This window comes from Cyanistes caeruleus, chromosome 6, assembly GCF_971803275.1.
Source record: "Cyanistes caeruleus chromosome 6, bCyaCae1.hap1.1, whole genome shotgun sequence".
Classification (NCBI taxonomy): Eukaryota; Metazoa; Chordata; class Aves; order Passeriformes; family Paridae; genus Cyanistes; species Cyanistes caeruleus.
Window position 1 is genome coordinate 61,435,382 of NC_141706.1, and position 7,371 is coordinate 61,442,752.

The 7,371-nt window shown below is 41.8% G+C and overlaps 1 long non-coding RNA gene across 1 annotated transcript; it reads right to left on the reverse strand.

The window, feature by feature from the left end:
• Positions 1-416: 416 nt before the first annotated feature.
• On the reverse strand, positions 417-4,078 carry LOC147652746 (uncharacterized). Its single transcript, XR_015287739.1, has 3 exons — positions 2,857-4,078; positions 2,081-2,434; positions 417-1,981 (listed from the first exon to the last, which is right to left on the reverse strand). It is a non-coding gene; the product is annotated as an uncharacterized LOC147652746 (long non-coding RNA).
• Between the last annotated feature and the right edge of the window lie 3,293 nt (positions 4,079-7,371).

Sequence of the window (7,371 nt, forward strand, 5' to 3'; positions counted from 1 at the left end):
CCTAAACAGTCAAAATGCTAAAGGTTTCTCTAGTCATGTGAGTGAGTAGAGCACCATCCACAAAATAAATCTGTTCGAAAAGCAAGGCCCATGTTGGGTTAAATATTTCCAGTCTGCTCATCTGAGTGGCTCAGCAATTCCAGGAAATGCATGTCTTGCCACACGAGGAGGGATAAGAGCATGAAGGCTTGCTCTGTACTGGAGATAGATGTTTTCAACATTCATTTTTGCTAACTGCTGCTCCAGAAATCAGACAGACTTTCATTTATTTTCAAATCAGCTAAAAAAGAAATGGAGAGAAGTGTTCAGGTTTGGTGGGTAATGGGCACTTGACATCCACTCACTCAGGTGTTCTGTAACTACCCGTGGCTCTTGGCACAGAGCAAATCAAAGTAAAATCACAGCTGATGTGAAAATTTTACAATAGGGCAGCAGACATTCATATATTTTATTTAGTTTCTGCTGAAGGGAACAAGGCCAACCATTTCAGACAGCTCTCTGAGTTAGACCATAGATATAACTTGCAAACCCATGTGCATTTGTGACTGTAAAGGCAGGGACAGAAGCAGAAAGGTCTGCAGCAAAGCACAGCCTTCGACATATTTCTTCCAGCTGGAAGCTTTGAATTTCTTAAATGCAGAACTATATTCCAGCCTCTTAAAGAAAATTTTAGACTCCTTGTAATAAAGCCAAAATCTGTCTCCAAGCCAGGCTGTCACAACACAGTGGGAGGAAAAACCCATAGTGAACAGAACACTTTGCAGGCACTTCTCTTCACCCACAATATACATGGTTACAAAGGAAGAGAATTAATCCTGTCCCTCTTCCCAGAGCTTCTCCAAATAGGCCAACAGAGTGGAAACTTTCATATTGTAAAATGCTAAATCAGCTAGTCACGGTTTTGTCAGGCACCAGATGTGCCAGTGAGGAAAATTCTCTTTCCAACAGTATCTCCCAGTCCTGCTGGGTAAAGCTCAGAACTGAATGTCTTTCTCCTTCACCTTTAAGGGCTGTACAGTCCCTATGAGGGGCTTTACACAGTCAAGGTAACAGTGAACAAATAAACATTGGCAGATCCCCTTTTTGGGAGGTGTTATCTGCCAGCTCAAGAGCAGAGGCCCAGGATCCCTTCATCTGGTACCAGCTCACCTCAAAGGTCCTGAGATATCTGCAAATTTGCCCATCTAGACACACACTGCTGGCCTGCAGCATTGTTCATGGGCTTCACAAAGTCATAATTCAACATGAAACAGAGAAGGTTCCAGAGTTCAGTGCACTAAAGTAGTCATCAGATAAAACTAGTGATCAGCTGCACACTATTTACCAGCACCTCTTGGTGTCAATGAGCTGCTGCTCAGGCTGATGGACATGGCCTGGCACAATGACACATGGCATCCCTGAGCTGCACTGGGCTGTCCCCCTCGATCACAGACAGGGCAGGGCTCTGCACAGTGCTGTGACAAAGGGGATCCTAATGACTCCAAAGGGCCTGGAGTCCACAGAGCAGCTTATCCATCTGCTTATTGCTCCTCATTCTACCCTGCCAGAGGCAAAAATAGCTACAAGTGTCCCTGGGAAAAGAGTGTCCCCTCACTCACAGGGGGTTTTACTTAATGCAGTCCTCTTCTACTCACCCATGGCTGGCTCTCTCGGGGCAACAGAGACAGCCTTTGCTGCTGGTAAAATTCTACCACATAAAATGAAATATCTAAAACCCATCTACATTCCCTTTCCCAGCAGCAGGAATGACAGCCCAGGTAAAACCTTTGGCTTTCATATAATTCGTGCTCAGCCTAGCAAAACTCCATTCCTAGCTAGTTAGGGAGACACCAACCAGACTTCTACTTCAGAACACCATTTTCAGGAGTTGATCCTGTGCTGATGAGAGGCCATAGGAGCTTTCTCAAGGATTTCAGCAGATAAAATCAGTCCCTCTGGTAGCACAAAAACCAGAATGTAATTGCAAGATGACTACCATCCCCTGAGGAGAGAAAAAATATCAGGATGCAGCAGAGCAGGAATTCTCCCAAGGAGCAAGGAAAAAAACATTTTTCATTATTTGAGGCAGGAGCACTCTCACCATTCTTTCAACCATTTTATGATTTTAATGACTGGCTTCTCATTGTCTCAGCAGCTTTTCTCCTCCCTTCCCCTCATCTCCACCCTGAAGATTTCATCTGCAGCTGCTCACAGAGGTATTGTCCATCTGGAAGGCAGTGTCTGCTAAACCCAAAGTTTTTTGTGGAGCTACTGTTCTTAGCAAACTGCTTCTCACAAGCCTTATGCTCATCACCAGTTCTCTGGGACTCTTGCTAGTGGCATCTGGCAGCCCCTCCAGCGATAAGAGATCACACAGGGTCTCATTAGCAGCGCAAGGCACTTCACAGCAGGGGCTCTGTGCATCAGTTGCAGTGATGTCCTTAATATTTATGTCCTGAAAGAAAGTGTAAAAATGCAGGCAGTGGTGACACAGAACACTTCTTGCATGTGACTCTAAAATCTACACCAAGTCTCACCTACTGCTCCAAAAGGCAGAAACCCAATCTATCCTGCGTGCATGTCTATGTTTTTGTGAGCACATTTAATGCAATCCTCAAAACTGTTCTTAATGCACTTACCTCTGCACAGAATAGTCAAAGTTTGACTGTTTCCACAACACTAAAATATTAAAAATCTTCTTTCTAGCGATAGGGGCCAAGGGGGCTGAAACTAAATGATCTTTAGGGTATTTTTCACCCAAACCATTGTATGATTCTATGAAAAGCCAGATAAAACAGAGACTTCAAGTGTCTAATTTCTGCATGTGACTCAGGTGTTCTTCCCACCCAGCCCAGAAGTCATTTGTCACCTCCTTACCTTAGCCTGAGGTGCACTGGAGTCTCTGTCTTCATGTCCCCTTTGAAGAGGGTGGATACACTGCAAATCACATGTTTTTCAAACAAAAAACTACTTTTTAAAATATTCACTTCAGAACAGGACTGCCAGGTTTGAGGCTCTCTGCAGCCTGAAACTACAAGCTCAGTTCCTCTCTTTGCTCAAAGTGAGTCTCTTCTCCATTGACAGTATTTCTTCCTGACTGTCTAAATCTTACCTATCTTGCCAGAACCCACAAGAATAACAAATAGGACCAACATACAAGCCAGCAAGCACAAAAAGCTGTGACAGAGAAGCCCTGCCATCCCTGACATCATTCATGCCATTAGCAAAGAGACCCTTTGATGCTCAGATTACAGCTCTTCAGCACTAGAATTTGTCTTTGTTGTTGTTTTAAACCAATTCATCTGTGCAACTGCACATATTCTAAAGGATCCTTTGCAGAAAATGTGTGTAATCTGGCTTTTGTTTAAGCATTTTCCCCAATACACAGGAGGGGAAGGGTCTCTGGCATTGGCATCTCATTGGTAGAAAAGTCAGAAGGCTAAATAGCTTGAGTTATCTGGACATATCAGACATTCCTCTTGGAAGGAAACAAGAGCATCCTGAAGCAAAGTTGCTCCTTCAGAAATTCAACTCTCCAGTTCTGCTTCCTCCAGAAATATTCTGCCCTATGAGTTATCATCAGCTATAGAGAGTGAGAAAAGACCATCCACAATTTGTTACATCTTTTGCTCAAAGATCACTGCGTAATGAAGAGAGAGACCAAATCAGACAGCAGGTCTTCCGTAAACTAAGCATTTGCTTACACACCAGAAAAGGAGCTCATAAGACTATGTTTAACACCATCTGGGGATCCTTCCATACAGTATTACCATCAATAATAACAGAAGCCTAGCTACAGATTGTTGTACTCTGTGACAGCTAAATATATCAGGCCTAATTAGATAACACAGGCCAAAAAGCAAAAATCTGCAAACACAAGGGAATGCAACCACAAGGGCCAGGAAGATGAAAGAAACCCTGCAAATTAAGTGAAGGGATGGACCTGGATTGAAATCACCAGTCTCAACACTATAACTGAAATTTAGGAAAGGTCAGGTCTAAATAAGGAGCCTGGTTTCTGCTGCACAGCTGGGGTCTCTCTGTGACTCAAACCAGAGAGCAGGCTCCAAACACCCCTCAGAGCCAGAGAGAATGCACTGGGGAATTTACCTCAGCTGGTGTATATCAGCCTGGCTCCATTGACTTCAATTAGCGTGATGTTAAATCTCCAGTGTTGACTTCAGTGGGATTACAGTGATTTACATCAGCTAAGGAGCTGGCATTTCACTTATAGGCAGACTCTTCTGTAGCATCTTCATTAGTGGAAATTCTGTATAGAGAGAAGAAAAGGAGACATACCCCGTTCTCACATGCCCAGCTACCTCCTGTAATGGGTATATCACAAATGCAAGACATAGACTGGCAGCCAACTATAATTAGCTCTGTTTTGCTGCAGTTCAATCTGTGGTTACAAATACCCTTTCTTTGCTATAAAGATCCAGCTAAGAATTGCTGGAGCCACTCCTTCCCCTTCCTGCCTCTCCCCTTTATTTAACAGCTCTAAACGTAGGTTTTTGTAAAGGCACAAGGTTCTTGCCCTTTCCTGTGCATGCACAGCTGGCAATTACTGCTAGCAGCCAGCCTTCCCACTTCCCAGCTCTGCTTGCCTATTTTCCCTAAACCTGTACACACAGGAGGAACTATAATTTTGCTGGATATCACACGTGTATCCCAGGTTTAAATTCTACGAGATACTTAAATCCAGTAAACTGTGAAACACACAACAAGGCACCGTGGTCCTCCCACGGGTTGCACTGCCAGATGTTGTTGGAAAACAACATGCTGGCTCCTCCCAGATGCCAGGTGAGACACTGCTTGTTAAACATTGAAAATACTATCTGAAACCCACAAATATGGTCTTTTGAGGAATCCAGGGATGGCATCCATAATTCCTTCTCCTAGGTACCCAATCTCAGTGGTGTGCTCAGGCTGCTTTACAGCCAGTGGAGACTTCAGAGATGTTTTAAGAGCTAAACTAGGAATTTACCTCTCTCCATGGAATATATAACGTGCCTAAGCTCATAAATTAGGTGCTTTTATTAGAAAGCCTTAAGATGGCATGAATATTCTCAAAATACCTGTAAGATCCATTTCCCCCCTGAACTCTCTTTATCGCCTGACAACATGAATCAGACAAAGTGAGGAACTTTGCTTAGTCCAGGGTTCTCTTAAAATATGAATGCCTTGAGATTTGCACAGCTGTTCAGCATCAGGTCCTGCTGCCCAGTACCAAAACTGTGTTTTGGGTGGAACTACACAAATCATGGACTTCACATTTCCTGGTCAAATTGCAGTGGTTTCAGGCTGATCTAAAATGGAAGTTTGAATGTCTCAGTGAAATTGGCTATTTTTAATACATTTTAAGCTTAAAACAAAGGTTTTCTCTCCAATGTTGTTTTAAATTCACATTTTGCTTCACTTTGTCACAATGTTCTAAGGTTTAACTCAAAAATGCAGCATTTTAACTTAAAAAGAGTTCTCTTATGACTCAATTTTTATCTGAAAATATAAGACACCAAATCCAGCTCTAACATGTCTAGTTTCCTCAAAAAATCATTTTCAGTAAATAAACAGGATGTTTAAATGAAAAACATGCCACTCTAATTTGTGTATCAGTGAAAAATACACACATAAAGGTCCCAAAATCTTATCCTTAATCCATGCACAAACGGGAATGATTTCCTACCAACTACTGGTCCTCTAAGGACTACTTTGAAGAACAAAGCTTCTCTATGACCCAGCCAAATGCTCCTCAGAAGAAGAGCTGGTTTAACAGAGAATGACAAAATTCATAATCTGTCACCTTTTCATAGCTTTTTTATATTCTTGACTGTCTAAGTACAGAACAAAGTCACATGTAGGCTCTAGTATAAAAATACCTCCTTTACTGGGACAGGCTGTGCCTTGGCTACAGGAAAGGTGCAATAATTTCTCCTTGCACACACACTTTACAAGCTATGATGCCTCAAATTCTCCTGTTTCCTTGTTTCCCCTTCTATCTTTCTACCCTCAAGGGCCTAATACCCAGCCACTCTTTCCTGGAAAATGCCAAGAATCATACTCTCCATGGATACAAAGCTCTCCTTTCTGGTAATTAAACAAGGTTTTCAATTTAATGGAATGTGAAGGATGGATTAAAACTGACTGTAGAAGGAAATAAAAGTGCACACACTACTTAGAACTTTTGAAAAGCATAGTTATGTATGAAAAGGTTCATATTCCCTTAGATGAAGTTTATTCCTTCCTTATGTATTTGTACAGCAGTTGCCATGTCACAATATTGGGGTTTAAGACTCACTCCCCAGTTACTGGTCATATTAACAGAACTGTTAAGCCCAAAAAAAATACCTTTTTGTCTCAAGAATAACTTTTGTCTGGAGTGTTTCCTGGGTAGCTGATGGGAGGATGAATTTACTTTTCCAGGAAAATGTCACTGAAATATCAGACACACTGCCCACTTTGGTTGTATCATTTCATTGTTACTAATTTTTTATTTCCCTTGTAAGCTTCCCATTTTCAGGACTTTTCCTCCTTCCTTCCATCCTCCTCCTCCCACTGAGCTCACAGATTTTTTTTCTGTTTTTGCATCATGCCTTTTTCCAGTCATGGTTTGCATAACACATTCCTACTCTGCTGTGTTTCTAAGCCTCAAAGTAATTTTAATTTTAACCATAAAACTGAATTTAGCTCTTCTGAAGGTCTTTAGTTTAAGTCAAATGGAAGTGGGGCATTTTGACCTTCTTGCAAAATAGTCAGCTGCAAATGACATCAAGAGCTGCCATTCCGCAGCTGCATCTGAAAAAAAAATAATATGGAATTATGAATAAAATTTTCAGAGACCAGGGAGAAGGCATGGATGATATAGAGTTCCCAATTTGTTAAAAATTAGAGGAGAGGATAGGAAATGTTCTCGGCAGCTGGTCTGAAGTGAGATACTGACCAACAGGAGCAGCTTAAAAATCATGCAGATTTTGTAATCCTAGTTCTCTTACTTGTCCTCGTAATTCTAGTTCCTCTTACTTGACTTTTAAGTAGCTAAATATAGATTCAATTTCCAGGTTTTGAGAGAGAGAAAGAAATCAGACTCTTGGCTGGTCACACGACCCCAGGAAGTTGGGATTCAAGAAAAAAATATTAGATCTTTTGACAAATCATGTGGGTATTGGCTCAAGTACAGGTTAAATGGTGCCCTGAGCAACCTGATCTAGTGGGTGATGGCGATGTTCCTGACCATGGTGGGGAAGTTTGGATTTACATTACTGATGGCCCAACCATTCTGTTATTCTGTGATTCCATGACTCACTGGAAGTGCAGCCATGCCGAGCTCTGAAAGTGCTACACTATGACAGCAATAAAGCAAAGAAAATTATTCTACCCTTTATGTTTTCTAAC